This window comes from Paramisgurnus dabryanus, chromosome 24 (assembly GCF_030506205.2).
Source record: "Paramisgurnus dabryanus chromosome 24, PD_genome_1.1, whole genome shotgun sequence".
Lineage (NCBI taxonomy): Eukaryota > Metazoa > Chordata > Actinopteri > Cypriniformes > Cobitidae > Paramisgurnus > Paramisgurnus dabryanus.
In genome coordinates, this window is record NC_133360.1 from 21,665,301 (window position 1) to 21,689,788 (window position 24,488).

Below are 24,488 nucleotides of genomic sequence, written 5' to 3' on the forward strand. Positions count from 1 at the left end.
TCTGATATCCGATCTAGCCAAAATGCCCGGATCTGCTCCGATACCGATCCAGAATATCGGATCAGGACATCCCTAGTTTATACATATATTCATACCTATTTATAGTTGATTGCAATAACAAAATAGTAATAACAATAATTTTGGTGAACTATTCTTTTAAACACATTAGATCTATCTAGCATATTATCAGACATGTACATTTACTTTTATGCATTCGGAGGAGGCTTTTATCCAAAAAGGTACCCTGGTTCCCTGGGTTTTTAAATCCATGACCTCTACCAATTAAGCTATAGACCCGTTTACTGTTTGTACACAATGATGATGTGGCAGCATATGCGCGGGCATTTTGGCAACGGAAATTTAATAAGAATCAACAGTGAGGCAACACAGACAGAGAAAGTTATTTTAAAAAGTTGACTTTATCAACATTTTCAACACAGCTACCAGATCCGTGTACTATAGTGGGGTGGATAGAAGACGTTAGCAGATGGCCAAAAATGAAGTTGCCAGATACATATATACACTGTAAAAAAAATCCGTAGAAATTACAATGTTATTGCAGCTGGGTTGCCGGAAATTTACCGTAGATTTACGTTTATGTTATTTACTAGCAAGAGTTTGTTCAAAGTAAAATAAATTTTAAATATTAACAAGTCTTTATCTTTACAGAATAAAACTATACAATAACAGCCTCATGCAAAGCATTCTGGGAACCAGAAATCATCATCAACCTTTTTCTGTTTTTGCTTCAGATTTTGTTTTCCAGAATGTTTTGCTTGATACAGTTTTTTTGTTTGTTTTATTCTGTAAAGACAAAGACTTGTAAATGTTTAATGTTCATTTAACTTTGAACAAACTCTTGCCAGTAAATAACATAAATGTAAATCTACGGTAAATTACCGGCAACCCAGCTGCAATTTCTACGGAATTTTTTTACAGTGTATGTATATTAGTATATTATATTAGTGCAACCAAATGCAACAACCAGACATTTTGATGCTGGGAAACCATTTTAATAAACTCTCTGAGTTGCTAACACGTTAGAACCAATGGGGAGTAACACCACTTCTGTTGCTAAAATGCATGTGCAGGCTATTTGATCACTTGAGCTGTAAAAGGGTCTATATGAACACACTTATTAGTTTGCACATCATCATTAGTATTTATAAACTAAGCCTTGATTGAATTAGGATTTATGTAATTTTTTTATAAACTTCCAGGGTTCTACGACTCAGTGGAGAACCGCCAGAGCGGTATCCTAGATATCTAGTGGAGACTTTCCTGGTGTTCTGAATTTTGCCGAGTATAAATATCAAAGGCGTCACCGTGTGACCATGGCACTCAGGCGTACAGCCTATAAAGGCACACCATTACGTCATGTCCGTTCTCTGGCCATTCTCGTCTTCCCGAGTGACCAAAAAATCTGGCAGTCCTCCACTCAGTCTTAGAACCACGGTTACCCAACCTCCAGGTCTACTTCCTTTCATTTGAGACCGCCAGATCGGTATCCTAGATATCTAGTGGAGGACGCATATCAAAGTCGTCACGAGGATTGCTTCTCATCAATAGATTTGTTACCATAAGAAAAGATAATCTGTAAACTGGGCTTGATGTCTCTGATGTAAAAAAAAACACAACAAATGCTTAAGTCAATGCAAGATACATTTTTATTTAATTTGTGACTCTTTTTCAACCAGCACAGAAGACACCGAAGGCATTGTAGCCACATTAAGTCTGTAAAACTTGACAAAAGTGGAAGGAGTCTTCCATGTTGCCGCATCACAGATGTCAGATAGTTGCACACCACACAGGGCTGCCCAGGAAGTGGCAATTGCACATACTGAATGGCACTTCACAGAAGCTGGAACTTCATGGCTTGCATTAGAATAAGCATGTGTGATTACCTCTGTCACCCAATGAGATAATCTATCCTTAGATAAAGCCATCTATATAAGGATATTAGTTTTGGTTTATGGGTAGACAACCAGCTTAAAAGTGATAATGAGAAACTGATGAAAAGGAATAAAAATGCTGCAAATTTACACAGGAGACAATTTTGATATTTTTTAAATGAAGAAGTTGAAGTTGTTGATGTGTTTACAGACTCTCTGGCTCTGTATGGTGACAGATGAAGGTTGCTGTTATCTGGCTTCAGCTCTGACTTCAAACCCATCACACCTGAGAGAGTTGGATCTGAGCTACAATCACCACCTCGGAGACTTGGGGCATAAAATGCTCTCTGATAGACTGAATGATCCAAACTGCACACTGAGCAAACTCAAGTTTGTTATCTGAATCTGTTTTCCACTGCTTTTTTGTTGCATTTCAATCTGACGCACAGGGAGACAATGTTGTCCGTAAATGAAAATGCGTGCTGTGGCAGAAATGCAAAGACGGACGTTGCGTGAACCTCATGTCGCTAATTTACAGCTGGCATTGATGCATCGTATTATTAGACTTTGATCGATATGGATGTGCCTCATACGTCCTGAAAAATGAAGCTGCTGGCTCTTTTATCGCCCCCTGGTGGCTGGATGCAGTACAAGTCATAAACCCCACCTTCTCCATGCAAACGAACGGAACTAAGGTCAAAATAAAGAAATAAATTACACTTAAAATAAAATATTCCAAAATATGGGACCAATTAAAAACAGCAACAAGCCCATGCCAGTCTTAGCTGGATTTTTCGGTAGGGTAGTTGTTCGTTGGAAATCATTTCAAATAGCCATACTGTTAGTGTATTATTATTTGTTTTTAAATTTAAGTCGTTAGTTGTATTTGATTTAACTTACCTTATTTTAGCAAACCAGTTAAATGAGAAGCCGGCATTGGCCATGAATTCAAAATACAGGCAGAGATAGCAGCTTTACCAAGCTACTTCCTATGACAAGATCCCTGTTCCAAGATGGCGGCGAGTTTGACGCATGCTTAGAACCCCAAGGCGACATCTAGTGTATATATCTATGACAATCATAGACAGTAAAAGAAATGGAAACAGCGACCCCATTGGATTCAACGAAGACAAGTGAAGTCATTAGAAGCACTCAGGGCCGTGCACAGACCTTTTGAGGGGCATCTACTGAAACTGAAAAAGGGCACCCCCTCCAAATAAATATCTCATAATAATCGTCTTGAAAGCTTTATATTTATTCACTATTAATGATTGAAAAATCACTATTACTGAATGAAAAATGACATTTTATGATAGCTTGGCATTATACAGTGCAAAGGATATCTGGCCTTGTAAGTTGGCTTTAACAATTTACCTCCTGTGTGGTTGTCTGTATTAGGCCTATTGTAGTCATTTGTTTGTGAACTGCTCTTGTGTACTCACTCTTATTTAATTGTAGAATATATTAATTTAAATGTTTTCCTTTGCTTACATACATAAAGTTAAATAAAAATATGTTTGAAGAAAAAAAAGCTATTCTGTTTGGTTTTATAAGCTATTTTTTATAATTTGGTTAGCATGTTTATGTATGTCATTGAGAAGAGGGGAAAATAGGAGATTAAAGATCAAAATAGGAGATTATACTATACTATAGCCATACCATTAGAATATTCAACATGTATCTGCCTACCTGGCAAAAACTGATGAGGACCAGCAACCTTGTTCTTTTGAAGGTGCAAATAACTGCATTACTGAAAAATATACTAAATACTACATAGACTTAACTCTATGCAGTTGATTACAGAATAAAAAGTTATGAACCAAATAATCATACAACTCCCTTGACTAATTCAAAGCATGAGATACATACATATACAATAAGTTATATCCAGATTGCATATTGTAATGAGTGGCAGGGCAATATACTGAACATACTTGTATCCTTTACACGTTTCTCGTCTTCTATCTTTTATTAGTTTTCTCTAATGTTTTTGGTGTTAATGTAGGCTCGTCTTCTCGCAGGTCTGAGTGAGATGTGTTGACTGGGCTGCGTAGTTAAATGATTGAGACGCGTCATGCAAAAAAACCAGTAGCGCCTCACTGCAGAACACGACATCCAGGGGGCGGGGTTGAATTCAGATCCAGGGGCGGAGCTGGATCCAGATCCAGAGATCCCATTGGTCGGCAGTTTTACCACAAGACACGTCATACACGTGTTACTGCGTTACCATTTCCGCATTAAGTCGTAACTAAATTAATTTATTCTTTAGACATAAAAACTAACTTTACTTATGACTACAAATAAAGTAGTGTCTTTATGGGTGAAATGTAAGTATTTTGCTATAATGTTTTGGAGTTAAACATTCGGGTAAGCCTACTACGAGTAATCTTACCACATGCAGTTTATGAATGGATACAGTATAAATATGCATAATTATTAAAATATATTGGCTATGGCATGTTATTTAGAAATTAATATATTGAATGTTTATCTTGTATGGACTTTGAACTTATTTTAACGCGTCTTTGCTTACAGCCATTAGGAAACAGGTTTCCCTCGTAGATGGTTTACTTTTTTTAAAATCTGCTAATAAAAGATATCAAATAAATTTGTTCTTATATTTACTCGTTTAGGAATAGCTGTGTAATAAGTGGGATAATGTACAAATAAATCCCTTCAGTGATATCACACTTTCGGGAACGTGTCCTCCCCTTACACCTAACTGTGATACTTTCTAAATTATAAATCTTTCTCGACTATATTAATAATCAAACGTACATTTAAATTGATAAGAGCACACGTTGGCGACCACAGGTTGCAACTAATCGCGGGCTGCAACAACGCAAATATACTGGTTCATTTGGCGGAACAAAGTATATAAAATGGGAGGAGTTGGATCTAGATCCAACCCCGCCCCTTGGATGTTGTGCTCTGCAGTGAGGACCATCTCAAAAAAGCGGTAAAAACCTGACCCTGCATTCCATATTGTTGTCACTGGTGACCTTCACATGCGTGTACACTTGTTTAAAAAACTGCTTGCGCTTTGTCAAAAAATCCATTTGGTCGCAGTTTGGAGCCCTTGGTGCCCCCTGATTGCCCACTCGCCCAATCCCGTCTATGGATAATTCGGCTTAAAGGCGTTCTAAGCGAATCGGTGTGTTGATTTCTGAAATGTGTTTTCAAACAAACTGAGCGTAGTTAACTCCTCCCCCTCCCTTCCGTGCTTTCATGAACGCACCCAAACCCAACCCCCAAATCCTTCTTGGCGTTTATTGGCTGTAACACTTTGTTTTGTTTTGTGGTGCAGGTTTGGCCACTGTGTTTATATTGAAGTTTGTAGAACCTGGGCTGTCTACAGAGATCGCGTTTTTTTATTTACAGTTTGATCAGCAGACAGGCAGCAAGCAGATAGTGAGGAGATGTTTGCTGTATTTAACAAAAAATGTTTTATGGTCTAAAACGCGTGAATTCGCTTAGAGAGCCTTTAAAGTTATAAAACATGCGCCGTTATAGACACACTAGTGTTACTTTCTTAACGAGACAGCATTGTACTCAAACAACAAGATATGTATTTTAAAACAGACAGACAGACGTAAATGGTTAACAATAGCATTGATTTATATATTTAAAAAATTAATAAAACACCTCCAAAAAAGGGCACTTCAGAGTGTAAAGGACAAAAAGGGCATGTGTTCTGCACAGGTTGAGCCCTATCTGTGAACTTGCCTGGAAGCACGCACTTCCTAGGGGTCGAGCGTACTGCGCAGATTCAAACTGAGCTTAATGACGTAGATGTCACGTGAGCAACCTGTCTGACAATTGTAAGTCTTCTAATAGCCGTGCCACGAGAAATCTAAATCACCCAACAAATCTTGCAGAGACAGCGAGCGTAAACAGGAGCAAATTTTGGTAAGTATTCTGATTAAAGGTGCTCTAAGCGAATCTGTGTGACAACTTTTTATCGATGTTTGAACTGTTTTCAAACAAACAGAGCGTATCTAACTCCTCCCCCTTCCTTCCATGCTTTCATGAACGCATCCAGCCCCCACCCCCAAATCCTTCTTGTAGTCTATTGGCTGGAACACTTTGTTATGGTTTCTGGTGATAGGTTTGAACACTTTGTTTTTATTGCAGTTTGTGGAGCCTGGGCTGTCTACAGAGATCGCGATTTTTACAGTTTGATCAGCGGACAGGCAGCAAGCAGATAGTGAGGAGAGGTTTGCTGTATGTAACAAAAAATTTTATGGTCTAAAATGCGTGAATTCGCTTAGAGCACCTTTAATAATCTCCCTTGACTTAAGCCTCCACGTCCACCCGACAGAGGGTCGGAGATTATGACGCAATCATTAGCCTATTTTTACAAAAACTGCTTCTACTGGGCCATAACATAAGATACAAGGTAATGGAGCCTTTTATACATTTTTGTGTTTCTTTAGAAATAATTAATGGACAAATGGAGTCTTTAAATGCCTCAGATGTAAAGTTATTCGCTGTCAAAGTGACACCAAAATGAATGGGAGTCAATGGAATGCTAACAGCGGGTGGGGGTTCGCTAAGCAATGGCCGCGCCTGGGGAAGCTTCAGTAAAATATGAAACCCTGCCCCCTGATTACAATTCAAGGAAGCGGCGTCCATCTTTTTTACAGTCTATGATTGATCCATATCGATGTGTTGCTACACCACTACTGCACATGTGTTGTATCTTATGAACAGAATGTGATCTATTTGTGTATATGTTTTATAGTGTTGATCATGGGGGAAAGATCAGGATTACACCAGGGCTACGAAAATGTCGGTCTACACATACACACACACACACACACACACACACACACACACGCACACACATCTCTTTAGTGTCTTTTATTGCTTTGTTAGTAAATGTTTTCTCTTGTGTTCAGATGCCTGTTATCTCACACTGGATCCAAACACGGCACACACAAATCTGATACTATCTGAGAAGAACAGAACGGTAAGATATGTAAAAGGGGAACTGGAGTATCCTTATAACCAGGAGAAATTTGATATTAATACTCAGGTGTTGTGTAGAGAGAGTCTGACTGGAAGCTGTTACTCTGAGGCTAAATGGAGCGGAGAGGCCAATATATCCGTGGCTTACAAGAGAATCGGGACGAAGAGAGTGACAGTTAGTTTGGACTCAATGCCGAGTCCTGGATTTTAATATTGTTATGATGACAGATTTGTTGTCTGGCACAATAATAAAAGAAATACAATAGATGTTTGTTCAAACTCCATTGACAGAGTAGGAGTTTATCTGGACTGGCTGGTGGGAACTTTGTCCTTCTATGGGGTCTCTAATGGTGCTTTTCCATTGCATAGTACATCACGGTTTAGTTTAGTTTGGGTCGGGTCAGCTTACTTTTGCGAGCTTTTCCATTGGGTGCAGTACGTAGTACCCGATACTTTTTTTCGTACCACCTCGGTTGGGGTTCCAAGCAACCCAAGCTGATACCAAACGTGACGCGAAAACACTGTAGATCACTGATTGGTCTGAGAGAATCGTCACGTCATCGCTATAATGTAAATATTAACTTTAGCTTACTGCTAGCTTGCGCTGTCTCAAGCAAACATGTTGTTATCTGTGTTCTGCTATAAGTTTCTAAACACCCTTTTAGCGATAAGAAACATCCGCAGGTTGAGAATCCGAGACACCATAACAGTTTTTTCCAGACTTGCAGTTTGTGGCGGCACATTCGCGACGTGCCCGTCCGCATTATATATGCTTAAATGCAACTTGAATGAGGCTCAGCGGAGCGCTGTCGACTGACGCCACGGGTCGGTGTTTGAACAGAAACTGTCATGTGAGACAGAGGTAGTTATAAACGCGATGTGCAAACATCTATTTGTGGTGGCCAATTTTAATTTTGTGGCGGACTGAGAAATAAATGAATGTATGGGAATGTACACAACGCTCTCACGTGTATGATGTCACAGCAGTAGGCAGCGTAAATATTACGACACGCCTATAATCCCTCCCACTCCGAAGTGATACTAAACTCGATGGAAAAGCTAACCACGCCAAAGTGAGGTGAGCTGACCCGACCCAAACTAAACTAAACCGTGGGGTACTATGCAATGGAAAAGCGCCATAACACACAAACACACTTCCACACATTTAACACTACATTCACTGAATCTCTCTACGCTGGTATTGGGCTTTATCATCTCACCTCAGTGTCACTTTTCTGAGGGATTTCGAATGCGCATAATTTACATATACACAAATTTTATTTCCATCACCTTCAATGGTGCCACACATCTTTCACGGTCCAAATGCAGCATATGTATGTACAGTACAGGTATTATGTTCTACCAAACTTTCTACAAAAGTGTCATTTCCAAGATGGTGCCCCAGGTAGCCAAAACAGTTTGGCCCAATAATGGCCCAAATCCGGCAGGCCAGAAAAAAAAACACGGCCCAGTTCCGGCTGCCAGAAAAGGGCCAACTCTGGGATGAATGACGCCCCAGAATCGGCCCAAGTACACTGGCCCATGTCCGGGTGCCTAAAGTGAGCCGGCACTGCCAGCACAGTGCCAGAATCCCGCCAGCTTACACTCAGCCAAAACTGGCCAATGTCCGGGTGCTTAAAGTCAGCCGACACTGCCAGCAAAGTGCCAGAATCATGCCAGGTTAAACTGTACACTCAGACGAAACTAGCCAAAAAAAAAATTTTAAGTGTTTTTTCCACAAAACAATACTTTATAACCTTAGCCCTTAAGATGGCATGTACTTATCCCTTCTTAAAAAAAACTTTTTATATTTAGTTAAAAAAAGTTAAACTGCACATTAGAAGTTCTATCCTCAATGTTTGTGATGCTTTTAATGTGTTAAGTGTCACACTTTACTGTAGGTGTTTAAAAAAGAAAGAAAAATATACAGTATGTTTACATGTTTATTTGAAACATAACATTACATTAATAAAACATTAATAAACATCTGGACACTCCTCAAGTGTACCCTTAAAGAAGGAAAGACTGAGATAAAAGAGATAAGAGGGGGAACAGAAAATGACTCATGGTTACTTCATCAGATAGACTGAAGGCATTAATGTTAAATTGGGTAAATGTTAAAGGAATAGTTCACCCTAAAATAAAAATTCTGTCATCATTTACTCATCCTCATGTTGTTTTAAAGGTAGGGTAACAGATTTGATCCTGAAAGATTTTTAGTTATGCTGGTTAAGAGGCTGTTTACACTTGGTATTAAGATGCGTGTTCACGTGCGCTCACCTCCTGTCTGTAAACAGCAAGAAAAGCAAACTTTTCTGCTGAATTGACAACCTGTACAGGAGCCACAAAACGAAAGGCATCTTTTATAACAACAACAGCAAAAACTGCCTGGATCAGCAAGAGCAAAAACCCAAATTAACATCTGTAACTTTACTGCTTTAGCACGAGATGCAAACAGCTGCAGGAGGCAAAGGGTCTGAAAGGGTCCCTTTAGGGTTGTTTATTTTGGTAAGGTAGGTACGCGATATGTTTGTATTGAGATGGATTCAGATATTCTACTTTGATGAAACATTGTGTTGCTTATGAAATTTGTGTTCGTTTACGGATTAGCATAACGATATAGTTACTACGTCTACACAACCGAACGTGTGCTTAAACTAATTCTGATATAAACCAGTTGTTTATGTTGGTTATTTTGGAAGTGTTATTCACTTTGTACTGCAAAGTTTTCTCACTGGTGAATGAGACATGAAATGTGACCGTCTGATCTGTGCATGTTCATGTATTTTGAAAGAGGCGTGACTTTGGATGGCGATTTGACTTAAGGGTGGGATCGTGATTTCATTACTAGGCGGCTACCGTTAGCATTTTTCAAAATGTGTTACCCTACCTTTAAACCTGTATGAATTTTTTCTGATGAACACAAAAGAAGATATTTAGAGTAATGATGGTAAACACACAGCAGATTGTAACCATTGACTTCCATAGAAGGAATAAAAAAATATGATGGAATTTAATGGGTACCGTCACCTGTGTGCTAACCATCATTTATCAAAATATTTTCTTCATCATATATCACAAAACTTTCAAAATACTTTTTCCTACTATGGAAGTCGATGGTTACAATGTGCTGTGTTTTTACCATCATTACGCAAAACATCTTAATTTGTGTTCATCAGAAAAAATCATGCAGATTTAGAACAACATGAGGATGAGTAAATGATGAAAGAATATCTATTGAACTAGCCCTTTAACAACAATTGAAATACCTTGAATTTGCTTGTTTTCAGGCCCGCTCTCTTATTCTTTTTGCATCTCTGTCAGATGCAAGCTGCAGAAGTTTTTACGAACTTTTCTACTTCACCATCTGGTGCACGAACAGTAGTTGAATTTCTTCTGACAGATTCTTGAAAAGAAACAAAATTATTTAATTAGGTAAATGCAAGCATGTTAGTTTAACCCTGGAGAACCCAAGAACCCTTCTCTTAGAATCAATTAACATTGGCCACATTTGACCTGTGGGTTCTCCAGGGTTAAATGTTACCTACAAGCTATTCTGCTTCAAAAACAATGACAGGTACTTTAGAGTGGAAGACTTATAGCTTCATAGATTAACATTGTAATGGCTTTATATACAGTGGCAAGAAAAAGTATGTGAATTTCACAGTTTTCTGAACAAATTTGTCATAAAATGCGATCTAAACTTTATCTAAGTCAAGGGCATTGATAAACATAATGGGGCGGTTTCCCGGACCAGGATTAGCTTAATCCAGAACTAGGCCTTAGTTTAATTAGGAAATATAATTAGTTTTAACAAACATGCCTTACTAAAAACATTACCTGTGTGCATTTTGAGGTAAAACAAAGGGCACTGATGTATTTTAAGATATGTAAGTGCAAGTTGTTTTCAGTTTGGAGAGCTCTTAAAACTGTTTAAGTCTAGGACTAGTCTAATCCCTGTCCGGGAAACCGCCCCAATGTGTCTAAAAATAATTACACAAAAACATTCTGATCTTTCATGTCTTTATTGAGAACTACCAAAAAACATCTTAGTGCTTGTGAAAAAAATGTGAACCCTTAATTGAATGACCTCAAAAAAGCCAATTGGAGTCAGGTTTTAGCACAGCTATGGCCCTATTGTTTTTTCCCCAGATTCAGTTTTTCTCAAATTCCGTGTTTTTCGTTTTTTTCTGGATTCTGGTTAAATTAAATTTCAGTAATCAAAAAAGCACATCTTATCAACTGAAAACATAACAGAAAATTAGCAGATCCACCACTGCAGTGAATATACTGTACTGTATGAGTGTGCGACTGTGCGTTTCCACAAGGTGACGTGCCTGTTTACCAGCATGTATAGCTCGTATATGGTTCTCAGACACGAGGGCTCACTAAGTTTTCTTTCTTGTTTAAGTGAACATTAACAGCTGTATGTTTATTAGTATATTGAAGCAGTGCCGTCTTAAAGCTGTCTTGGGTGTTCAAAGCTGTCTTGAGTGTTCAATGTTCATTATACAAAAAAAATGAAAACCCCTCACTACTATTAACTGAATAAATTTCGCAGCTGCACATTTAATCCATACAGTGAGGACTGTGCAGTGTTTTATTTGTATTTATTGCTAAGGTTCATGTTAAAATCATGTTGACAGACAATTTCATAACTAATATATTTACATTTAATACAGATGCCTGAAAAGTAAAACAAGATGAGTATAGTATTATGATTAAGAGGAAATATTAAAAATTTGGTTGCTTTTCAGTAGCATTGTTGTAGTGACAGCCAAAATACATTGGCCTATATGTAATACACATGAGTAGTACAAAGTCCATTTCCTACTTTGCAAACTCGACACAACAGCAAAAAAACTAAACAAAAATGAGTGGAAGTGGCAACGAATATCCAAAGATGATAAATTGTGGACAAAAAGGTAGCACGAATTCCTTTATATGGAAGTGGTTTGGCTAGCTAAAAAACTGACGAGGCGCAGATTAAAATATAAATTAACCCTCTTATTTTTGTGGCTTCAGTCATTGTTGGCATACTGTTTTAAAGCTGGGAGCATTAACAACTTACATCGAAATATATATCATTATCGTTCAATATGGATTTTTGCCATATTGCCCAGACTTAGGCCGATGTATTTTGGCTGTCACTACAACAATGCTACTGACAAACAACCAAATCTTTTGTTTTTTTTTTATCATAACACTATACTCATCTTGTTTTACTTTTCAGGCATCTGTATTAAATGTAAAAATATTAGTTATTAGAATCTATGATTTAACATTAGCAATAAATACACACAAAACACTGCACAGTCCTCACTGTATGAATTAAATGTGCAGCTGCAAAAGTTGTTCAGTTAAGAAAAGTGAGTGATTTTCATTTTTGGGTGGAAAGAACATTTCTGACACAGAAAGCAGCAGGCTACTGTCACTTTAAGACCCAGAACAGCTTTAATATACTGATACTGACACATCTAGCTGTTTATGTTCACTTAAACAAGAAAGAAAACTTAGTTTAGTGATCACGCATGTGTTGACTGCGCGCTGTGTGCGTGCTTCGCGAGCCCTCATGTCTGAGGAACAAATGTCAAGCGTGCGCGTTGTGGGAACGCTGAGTTGCACACTCATACAGAACAGTATATTCAATGCAGTGGTGGAGCTGCTACTTTTCTTCATTTTTTCTAAATTTGTGAATGTCCTGTAAATAATATATACTTTTTAAAGCGGTACGGATGTGTGCGTGGGCAAGGCGGACATGGAAAGAAAGTATACTGTACCTTTTCTGTCTGTTCTGTTCCAGCCTTTATTGGAACCTGCTAGTGCTCTGACAAACACATGAAAGATCTGAATTTCTTGTGTAATAATTTTTAGACACATTATGTTATTTATGTATATTTATTCAGAAAACCATTACATTTACTTGCTAATGTATATATACATAAACATACAATACATATATAATATTGATGGCTCTTGCTTCGTTCTGAAACCCTAGATGGCAGTTTTCTTATCCTCGAACAAACTGTCATCACAAGGGCCATGTTTACATGCACAAAATTTTGTCAATCCGACTGAATTTAATCCGATGAAAGGTTACAACAATACAGTTTACATGCACCCTAAACATGTTTAAATGTTTGCACCTCAAAATGTTTGTTTTCATGTACATTTTATATAAACCGAACATCTGTGCAAGCGCACAGCCAGGGTTGGCAGCTTCACATATCAAAACAATCCCTATGGACATTCAAAATTAGCCCAAAAGCATTCCAATGACTTATCACAGCCCAAATACCAATAACTAATGAACAAAATCCTTTCATATCTGACCCGCAGAAAAAACAACTCGCAAAGACAGTTTAAACAGTAGCCCAAATCTGAACGAAAAAAAGAGAGGACTTGGCAATGCCACCCCAAAGCCAAACCAAAGCAAATAAGAGGTAAATATACGACGTGAACTTGAGCACAAATTTTCTGTGCACATGCACAATGTATTTTTGCATCCGACAAAATACTTCGATTCACGCATTTACATGCATACTTTTCTCCTGCTGATCGGATCACAGATTGGACTACACCACCCCTTTCAATACGATTCAAATTTGCATCCAATCTACCTCAATCGTATTGATTAAGGTTTTTACATGACGACTTTTTAATACGATTGAGCCATCAATACGATTACAAACTGATTAATTGGTTGCATGTAAACATAGCTACTAGAAACATAAGTACTAGAATAAGGGCACACCACTAAGGTAAAAAAAACGGTTACATGCTTAATTGTGCCAGTGTTGTATTATCGAGAAAGTTCATTATTATTTTTATACCTTTTTAAGCCTTGCCTATTTAAAATTGTAATATTTGCAAGATGCAGCAAAAGAGAACTCAATTTGGTTTTTAAGGGTTGTTTTGAGATTTTCAATTATATAAAAAAGTAAGTTTTCCTTACTCTTAATCACACTTATCCACAGATAATAGTGTTTCCTCTACCATTATATTTATATTTCAAAATGACTGCAAATGCCAAATCCATCAACTGGAATTGTGATCTAATAAAATATCTTGTTATTATAGTTTACATAACAACGTTTACATATCAAAGTTTAGTTTAGACTACTTAATGTAAAGACTTTTTAAAGACTTGTTATTTGTAATATATATTTGTAGCCCTAAACAAATCCCTATCATACTTCAGGCCCCAATTGACCCCTCAGACAGTCCTGACATTAACAATGCAACAAAACTGATTCCCAAGAAATATCCATGCCCCGTCCAATATTGTACTTTTACTTACATTAATTCTTCAAATGAATTCTGTCCAAACTGATGATCTTGAGAAATCTAAATGTGACAAAAACAATCACAATAAGTTGTTAAGTTGTATAACAGACAGACAGATCATAGATACAAAATGTTGAGTAATAATTACATAATTAAGGTTCACTCATTTTCTACAAAGTATCTTTCAATAGATGAAATCGGTTATAATGTTGTGGAACAGTGAGGTGGAAATATTTTTACTGCAGGTGCACTTTAAGTAAAGAAGTTTAACTACCAGCTGTGTCCTGTAGCTGCAATGCTCTCTATTCTGTGAAATGTAAACGTTTTCTGTACCAGACAAAGTTATCCCTTGGTAAAAAAAAATTACCTCAGTCAGCTGTATAATAGCGGAACTGGCTGAGGTGGCTACGAGTGTTTAGCAGAATAGCTTCACGATCCCTCAGTTACTCCCGCCTGCTGCATAGACTGCTGAGGCAAATCCTCAGACCAGTTTTATGAGTTGCGAAATATTATTTGTTTGTTTTGCTAAACGAAATATTACTTTTTAAGTAAGTTCATTAAACTGAGCAGAGTTCATTTCTTATGTCCGAATTCTCCTTGTCAGATAAATTATAAAAAATCGATTTTCTACTCAAATTTATCTAGAAAGACTTCAGTATTTTAATAATAAATTCAAATGCTAATTTACATATTTGTTGAAGCGGGATTGTGGTCATTTAAAAAATTACGTATACTATATCAGTCACACCAGTTTGTCCTTCTTTTAAATGAAGTTTACATATATCTAATATGTGCAGAGCATAAATATTTTATGCATTAAAATTATGTTAAATAACTTCCAAAAAGTCTTACCTCAGAGAAATTGCAGCAGAGTTCATGCAGCAACAACCGTTAAAGCCCGGTAAATGTCGTCACTAGATGTCGCAGCTAGTGCGCATGTCTTGAAACAGCAGCAGTTCTTTTTCCAAAATAAAAGTTCCTTTAACCAGCTTAAATTGTCTAAAAATTGTAATCGATAAATTATAAATAGATCAATCTTAAAAAATTGCTGAAAAATTGTAGTTGTAATAAAGTAAACAAATTGACAAGCTTTACAGCTTATTAAATTTTTTTATAAAATCTCAATTTAGTATTTGACCATTAATTAATCCAATATGTGTTTGTTGAAATATTACATACATAGAAAATATTTCAGTATAAACTTAATAGCCCAGATACTTACATTCAATAGGCTAATGGCACTTTATGCCTCTACAAACCTATTCTTAACATTAAAATATGCTTCTCCCCTTCCCTTATTTTATTAGGGAAAAATTTCTAAGCTTAACTTTTCCTCACACTACTTTTCACTTATTGACATAGGCTACCATTAATCAGGAAAACTAAAAACAATTATCAAAACATTAAATAGAAACAATTATATGCATATCAATTGTTAAATTAATATATTTTTATTAAAACAAACGTGAAATGTGAAAGCCAATATGTGGAAAATATGCCATTTGTCAGCCAAAATCGGACCAAATCCGCATATCCACAGCCTAGCCGAATCTGGCAACTTTTGCTGGGCCAGTGCTGGCTTAATGCTGGTAAGCCGCAGCCAGAACACAGCCGTGTGCGCCGACACTCAGCCGGATCTGGCCCGAATGCACTGGCTACCTGGGGCCCGATGTTTGAGCGAACTCTTTTTTTTTAAATGGTACAGGAATGTGTGACAACGCAATATTATGACAACTTGGTTGTGCATTAATAAGTGTACACAATGGCACTTTGTCTTACTGTATCAAATGACACTGCATGTTGTTTACTTACGCATAGGTAACTCTCCGGGGAAAACACTTCTTTGTTTAGATTGTTGATTCATTTCCTAATTTTTCCTTCACATAAACGGATGAAAACCCACGTTTAGTGCATCTGTCACTTTTGTTTTAACTTTATGTATGTTGCATATATACACATTTGTATCCTTGTGTTGTCTTTATGTTATATATATGTTCTTTTATATGTTCTTGTTCTGTATAACATTTATATGGCGGGCGGTGTGCATCACTGTGTTTAAACATGAACGTGACCTACCCAAATGCAAATGTCTGATCTTACATCATTTCCATGGATACGACACACCCACTGGTTAGGTCTGGTTACTGTTTCCACTGATAGGCGGAGCCTTAATCTTTGTGTTCCTTAGCTCGAAACAAACAGCAGCTCACAACATCCACTGTAATTTTGTGACGGTTGTCCTAGAAGGTTTGATCTTTTTTCTTAGTTTTAAAATAAACATTTTCTGCTTAGATGGCTTGTTGTGGTGATTCAGTCTGTGTTTCTAATGTATATGACCAGATTAGTGAAATTGTTAATGAAATTATACAAATTTGAAAAAATTGACTAAATAGAGATGAGAGGCTTAACAGATTCAGAAATATACATAAAGCAACTGCTGCAAACTTAAAGTAAGAGGTGAAAATACAGTAACTGTATTTTCCAGCAACTGCATTGTACACTGTCAGAACAAATTGTCCCTAGGTGTCACTGGGACAGTACCCTTACAAAAAATTCAGGAATTTTAGCCCATTCTTCGTTCCAGAACTGCTTTAGCTGTCATATTCTTTGGAGGTCTCATGTGTATTGCCCTCTTCAAGTCAATCCATAGCATCTCTATTGGGTTGTGGTCGTGGCTCGGAATTTGTCACTCCAAAAGATGGATTTTGTTTTCTGAAGCTATTCTTTTGTAGCCTTTCTCCGGTGTTTTAGTTATCGTTGTCTTGTTGCATCACCCACCTTACACAGTTTCAGCTGACATACAGACATTCTTACATTATCCTGAAGAATTGTCTGATGTACTTGGGAATTCATTTCCCATTCTTAACTTTTTGCTTAACAACCTGAATCTCTAGCTCGACCAGGTGGCCATAACCTGCCACTACACCCTTAAAGCTCACATAACACAAGCTGTTTCTGCATTTCTGATGTTAATCTGGAGCACATAGAGTAGTATTACATCCTTTATATCTCCGAAGAGTCTTTAGTTTAATCAGATTTATAAAATAAATATTATATAATCTTAATTCACGAGGAGCTGATCAACTTCCTACATATGTCTCAGAAGACAACTCCACATACAGTGATGACAGCAATACAGACCGGATCATTGTCAGCCTTGATGAAGACTGGATTGAAAAAGTTTATGTCACACAGCACAATGATGAATCGAAGTATGATCCAGACGCCACTTACCGGATTTCCAAAGGCCTGCACATGATCATCAAGAACATGAATTTAAATGAATTTCTGTATAAAACAGGCTATTTTCAACCAATCCAGTTTCAAAGACCTGTGCAGCCCGTTTCCCCACTATTATTCAGCTATTACACACCTGCACCTACAACTATAAATGTCCCTGTGGTTTCTCCAGCCAAGCTCCCACCAGTAAACCAAAATGTTTCTGTTCACATGGAAGCGCCTCCTGCTGCACTGACCAATGACACCAAAATCCAGATAGATGAAGTTATTAACACACCTAAACAAAAACATTCAGAGAAACGCCCTGTAGAAAGGGGATTTTGGGATATGTGTACCATACTTTAAGTTTTCATGAAAAGTCATGTAATACACCCCCATCACCACCAGGGTTTTATCTCTTTGTATCCTTTCCTCATTAATACAAATATTTAAACTTACAGAATATTTTCTAAGGTTTTTGTGTCTTTTTGTGTTAAATTAATTCTATTAATTATTTTATCATAAAAATATCATAAAAATCCTAAATTGATTTTATGTATTTTTTTTAGGTCACTTAGTGCAGTGATTCCCAATCTTTTTCACTTTGAGGCCTCACTAGGTGCCCACAACAATATTTGAAGGCCCCCCACTCACTGAATTTTTTCCGCATAAAATTAAATAGAACTTGGAATGACTAGACAGATGCATTCACTAATAAAATGTTTGGTGTCAATTAATATATAATAAATTTTGTGTAATCAAACTTTTTATTTATTTTTTATTACAATTGACGATTTAAGATGGTTTTGTCTCATGAATTTTCTTTAGGGTGGCAAAAAAGGGGATGCACTCAAGACGTTTGAGAACTACTGTTTAATGACATTCTGTCGGGCTAAATACAGGATATTACAACCACCATATGTAGCCAGAGCTGGGTAGTAACTGATTACATGTAAGAAAGAAATCAAGAAGAAATCAGATTCCAAAAATCAAGTACTTTTGTTTCTAGATTAGAGCCTTAAGAGCTAGAGATGACCATTGTTTGATAAAACAGGACTGCGCTGACCGATCCGCCTATGACATCAAAGTATCGCGAGAGCGATGCGGGAACCGACAGCTTCATATGCGTTTTATTCACTCTCGCGGTACATTGATATCATACAAACTGTGCAGCGACATTTAAATTTGGTAAAGGGTCAGGGGATCTCTGGATAATCCGTAATTCGTTTGTAATTATAAAACTAACAGTACAGTCAGCCTGTATCAAGTACTCCGGAGCATATTGATAGCCTATCACATAATGGTTGAATCTATCCAAAGTTACAGTCAATATTCCATTTAAATTTGCAATATCATTTTCAAAGCATATGCTTTCACATTTACATAAGGTATATTAGGTAACCTAGTCTTATTTATTATCATTATTATATTTATTTATTTAATTAATCAGATGATTTGGTAATACAACAAGGTCGTATTAAACATTAGTAAATGCATTAAGGGCCTTGTTGTCACTTTCAGATATTGACATCATGGTTTATGGTAGGCCACAGAAATTATAGTATAAATGTATAAAAGTATAAAATAACCTTAAAATGATAACATTTACAGTAGGTTTTAGTCTTCACTCACCCACTATGCTTGTAAATCATTTAAGGGCATGTATGCAAGCGAAAGAGTTGCAATGCAGAGCCCTGCTTCACTGTACCGTTACATTAAGATGTACATTTGTATTTAAAGACATAAGTTGACATCATCCAATTCCACAAAAAGTAGTGCCACAATTCAAAGATGTGGCTTACCATAAACCATGATGTAAATATCTGAAAGTGACAACAATGCCCTTTTATGGATGAAGGGGTGGTGTGCTTCTTTGTCCTGCCAGTGAAAGCTTACTATCTGTGCACCCCTCTTTATTTGTGTCCACCGCAACGTGTGGGTTGTGAACTAATCTAAATGATCGCTTACACTTTACAACAAGGTTGTATTTGATTAGATTAGTTCATGCATTAGCTAACATGAACTATCAAATAACAATACTTCTACAGCATTTATGAATCTTAGTTCATGTTAATTTCAGCATTTACTAATACATTTATAAAATCAAGCGTTGTAACTGTTAATATTAGTTAATGCATGAACTAAATAACTGTATTGACATTAACTAACATTAACAAGAATTAATACTTGCTGAAAAGCTATATTGTTCATTGTTTTTCATGTTAGCTAATGCATTTACTAATGTTTAATACGACCTTGTTGTATTACCAAATCATCTGATTAATTCAATAAATAAATAAATAAATATAATAATAATAAATAAGACTAGGTTACTAATCTGCCCTTATTGCATGTAAATGTGAAAGCATATGCTGTAAAAATTATATTGCAAATTTAAATGGAACATTGACTGTAACTTTGGATAGATTCAACCTTTATGTGATAGGATATGCATTATGCTATTTTTAATGAATAAGCAGACAAGTAGTCTAAAACCACCCATGTGACTTCCCACAGTAGAGGATATACAATGTGCTTTGAGATTAGTGAGGCATTCGCTTCAACTACATTTTTGTAGAAGATAAATGTAATTTAATAGTCACATACTCAGGTGTCCTACAAGTGGATTTATTGGTTTCTATTAACCCAAATTTAGCAAAATGTGCATCTAACATAAAAGAAATCTAGATAAAATGTTATAATAAGAAGATATAAAATAATATCATGAATATTTCAATAACACAACACTTTAATGGTATTATAAGATACAATAATAAATATTATACATTTATTTCAAGAACACATCACTTTACAGTTCACACAAACGTTTAATGGTATTTTACAAAAGCAATAAAAAAATCAATATTTACATTAGTCTATCCCCACTAGTAGATTCACAAGACAGGGTTTGGTTGTGTAAACAAAACCCACGGATAACTCTTTTGTCTCGTACATCTCATGCTCTACTCTAAAATATAAAAGGGAAGGGAGTCAATATTTCTTCTTCATTCCTTTCACCCTCATAAATCATGGTGTTTATAAACAAGTCCCACATTGTTATAGACAACAGGGCATCATCCTTTAGATCTTTTCCAGCTCATCTTCCCAGCAAGTGGTCTCCTTTACCCACTTACAGGTCAGCTGAATGTTTCTCATCACCACTGAGTCCTGTGTGAATTCCAATAATAATATAATTAACAATGATGTGCTGCTCATAAACAAATTCATGAAACAGGAAAGGTTAATACACACATTAACAAGTTAAACAAGTCAATCAGTAAACATTCCCTCTACATACATCTACTTCTGTTGTCTGGGTGATCTCCATGACACCTGACTCGGGTGGAGTGAATTTCATGTTATCTGCATATGTTACTTCCTGGGTGAGTAGTTGTGGGACTTGACTGTGGGAAGAGACCAGTGCCGGCGCCAGCCGAGCGCTGATGAGGGGGCGTCTAAAATACCAGAGGGGGCGATCACATGAATGCATATAATTCCCCCAGCTAGAAAATACATAGGTTTGGTACATTAAGTTTTAAAGTGTTATAAACAAACATCTCTGTAATACAACCACAAAAACTACAGCTATAGCAACGTACAGAGCTCTGAACAATACAACAACAAAAATAAAACGCATACCTAACGTTACATATTAGCACAACACTACTCATTTGAAGTTCAGACCCAGAGGTAGAAATAAATTTTACGTAATGGTGGGGGTCAGTGTTGGCAAATAGAGTTGATGGTTTTCAGCCCAAAAACGGTCCAAACGCAACATTTTATCAACATTTTGGTTCAATTTGATCATATAACGTAGTTATTTTAACTGCCACAAGTAATGCACCATAAGCTAGCGATTAAGCAGCTAGAGAACCACAATAGCAAAATGACAATAACTCACATATACAGCTATGCTGTAGGCTAATTCAAATTCGTTAATTATAAATTTAACAATGTCTGTTTTTATCTATTTACTCCTGATAAACAGGTGTGTGAGAGAGAGAGATAGTACAGGCTTACCTTTAACGTTAAATGCAGAACAATAATAGGCTGTTGGTTGTACGTTGACTTGCAAGGATGCTGAAGAACATGAACATCTGAACTTTTCAAAACTATGTACAGTCTGGCTGAAGTTCATGGTGCCCGAATTGACTTAATGACAGCCGAACATTTGGATCTTTGCACCTGAAATGCTCCGATAATTCATCCACGCCACAGCATTAATTGATGTGTGACAATCCGGAGTCCGTTTTGTAGAACTTCCAATGCTATTTCCATATATCCATTGCTACAGGGCAGGCCCAGGTCACTCTCACACTCCTGTCTGTAAATTTTTATATAACTTCCCACTTCGACATCTTGATTTCCCTCTGAGACTCAGAACGCGGGCTCATTGTCGGCGTGCCTCAAGCCGTCATCAACACAAACTTGTTCAACTTCAGGCGCGGCTGCAAGAACCAACAACCACATGACGTCAAAGTACCGCGAGAACGATTCGAGAAATCATACTAAGTGTCGTTTCGTCTCGCTCTTGCGGGATTTTGACGTCTTCGCCTGATGAATTCGAACAAGCCTATAGGCTACACATGAGTGGGCGTGTGTCACGGTAGAATACATGCACACTTGTTTTTTTTTGTTTTGTTAAATAATTAGACTTTAAAATTCACTTTAGGAAGACAATACACAAGGCAAACGTGATTTTTAAATAGCGCATTTTATCATTAAAATCCCATTCAACATTAATGGTGATCTGAGGGGGCGGGATAGTGCCAGTGAGGGGGCGACGCAATTCCTCCTAGAGGGGCACCCTGTTAATTATAGACAATACAATTAGACTATATACAATTATTACAGTATATAGCGGTCACATCTAGTGATTGGTGTTAAGTCTTTCTGTTTGTTTATAGTTCTGTTAAAAAAAGTGCACTTGGTTTACTAAACTGACCCTCAGTGGGTTATTTGTGACAACTGTGTATTTTGTTCTTTATTAATACTCCACTAAAGATATTAAAAAAAGTTTACAAGCAAGAAGTTAAAAAGCTGTACCTCAAAATCAGTACAGACATGTTCCAATGTCCGGGCGAAATAAAGGTGGGGATGCTGATGCTGGGGATGAAGGTGGTGCTGCAGCCATGTAAGTTGTCCAGAGGCTGGATTTTTACACATTTTAAAATGTGTAATAAAACTATCACATCTGATTACTGTAGATGTACAGTAACAGCAGTGAAAGTGTGGGGATTGCCTGCACTTGAGACCATGCTTGATGATGATAAAATCTAAAACATAGAAAGAATAAATTAGCATAATTGTCTTGTTTACATGTTTTGTACAGTGCATTGCATAACAGCTTTTGTGATGAATCACCTTGCTCAAGAGCACAAGATAAAGAGTATTTATATACATGTTTTTAACTTGTTTTTAAGTAATGTAACGCAGAAAAACTATAACAACAACAACTGAAGTAAAGTAGTTTAAATTCAGACATCCCAAAGGTTTCACAACACAAGAATATATTAAATGAACAATGTTTTTAGTTTTAAATACATGGAAGAAATTACTATGTCATGCACAAAGCAGGGGCTTTGTGAACTGAGACAACCCATTGAAAAAGCAGAACATACACTTTCAGATGATAATTTGGTTATAGATTATGTGCAATTTGAGGTGAAAGGCTAAATAAATAAACTGTATACTAACAATGCTGGTTGCATACAAAACTCTGTTATAATAGCCTAATTTGAAACATGTTTAGTTGTAAATTAATTATATCTAAAATGAGCAATAATAGGCTAAATAGTGTCATAGCTTGGTACATTTCATGTCAACATTATATTATAAACGCCAGTGGACATTTACTGGGGAATAAACTTCAGTATAAGCTATACATTTAAGGAAGCTATAGCATGAAAGCAATAGAATTTGTTTCGTTTTGCCTTTTTTTTCCAAACAAAAATGACTAGTGACACAAGTTTTATTCATCTTTTATTATGAATGGAGCTTTTTGTTAATGTACAAAACTTAAATGGCACATTTAGGGGAGGTTTCCCGGACAAGGGATTAGCTTAAGCCAGGACTAGACCTGAGTTTAATTGGGAAATATAACTAGTTTTAACAAACATATCTTACTAATAACACTACTTATGTGCATTTTTAGGCAAAACAAAGGGCATTGATGTATTTTAAGATTTGTCAGTGCAAGTTGTTTTGACTCTGGACAGCTCTTACATTTATTTTAGTCTAAAACTAGTCTAATCCCTGTCCGGGAAACGGCCCCATAAAGTTTAATTTATGCCTTAAAGTAATAAAGCATAATAAAAATAAATGTTCTGATGTAAAAATGTAATGTCTTGTTCATTCAGCAAAATAAAATATGACTGAATCAAATCTTGTTTGGTTATCATACAGTTTGTTCATGTAGTGATTAGAAAACTAAAATGGAAAAATAGGGGGCCCATCAGGACTGCCTATGGGGCCCGGGACCCTGTGCTACGCCCCTGGGTAGCCTAATGTTCTGAGGACTTTTCATTATCTTCAAACACGCTATTATTTCAACTATAATAGTTTTACTTGACCTTTGTTTAAATTAAATATTATATTCATTTAATTATTTCTGTAATACTGCTAATCTTAGTAAATCTTAGCTTATATCAGTTGCAGGGGCGCCGCTAGCAATTTTGGGCCCTATGAAAAAATAGGGGGTCAGGCCCCCCATAACCATTTCGTACCAAACATACAATCCAACCTACTGTAGCTATTCAAAATCTTTGTCTGTAATTTAATAATACAGAACTATTTATTTTGCTATTGTTTTGACCACAGTTATCAATGTTTATAGAGACCTAAAATGTCTGCAGCTAAGATAATTTATTGTGCAATGCAAATTTAATTGAAAAATACAGTACATTAAATCAAATATTCAGAGAAAATGCAACATTCTTAAAGATAAATGTGACCATGCCTGTGAAAACCCAGCTGAAGTATTTCTTTGTGATTTACTGTTTTCCACATAAAATAATCCTATATAATGTAAAGAACATTTGTGAAAATATAAACTTGATATCTTTAATGTTGACTGAGTAATGTCATGTCAGCGATTGAAATCATAGTGAAATTAATGCT

General features: G+C 36.5%; 1 long non-coding RNA gene across 3 annotated transcripts; it reads right to left on the bottom strand.

The window, feature by feature from the left end:
* Window positions 1–8,763: 8,763 nt before the first annotated feature.
* LOC135740903 (uncharacterized) lies at window positions 8,764–15,066 on the bottom strand. 3 transcript variants are annotated; one of them, XR_012335907.1, is made up of 5 exons: window positions 15,003–15,066; window positions 14,164–14,210; window positions 12,644–12,690; window positions 10,133–10,269; window positions 8,764–8,872 (listed from the first exon to the last, which is right to left on the bottom strand). It is a non-coding gene; the product is annotated as an uncharacterized lncRNA (long non-coding RNA). The 3 variants fall into 3 exon arrangements; XR_010529297.1 differs by lacking the exon at window positions 15,003–15,066 and having other exon boundaries at window positions 14,164–14,345; XR_010529296.1 differs by lacking the exon at window positions 15,003–15,066 and having other exon boundaries at window positions 8,851–8,888; window positions 14,164–14,345.
* Between the last annotated feature and the right edge of the window lie 9,422 nt (window positions 15,067–24,488).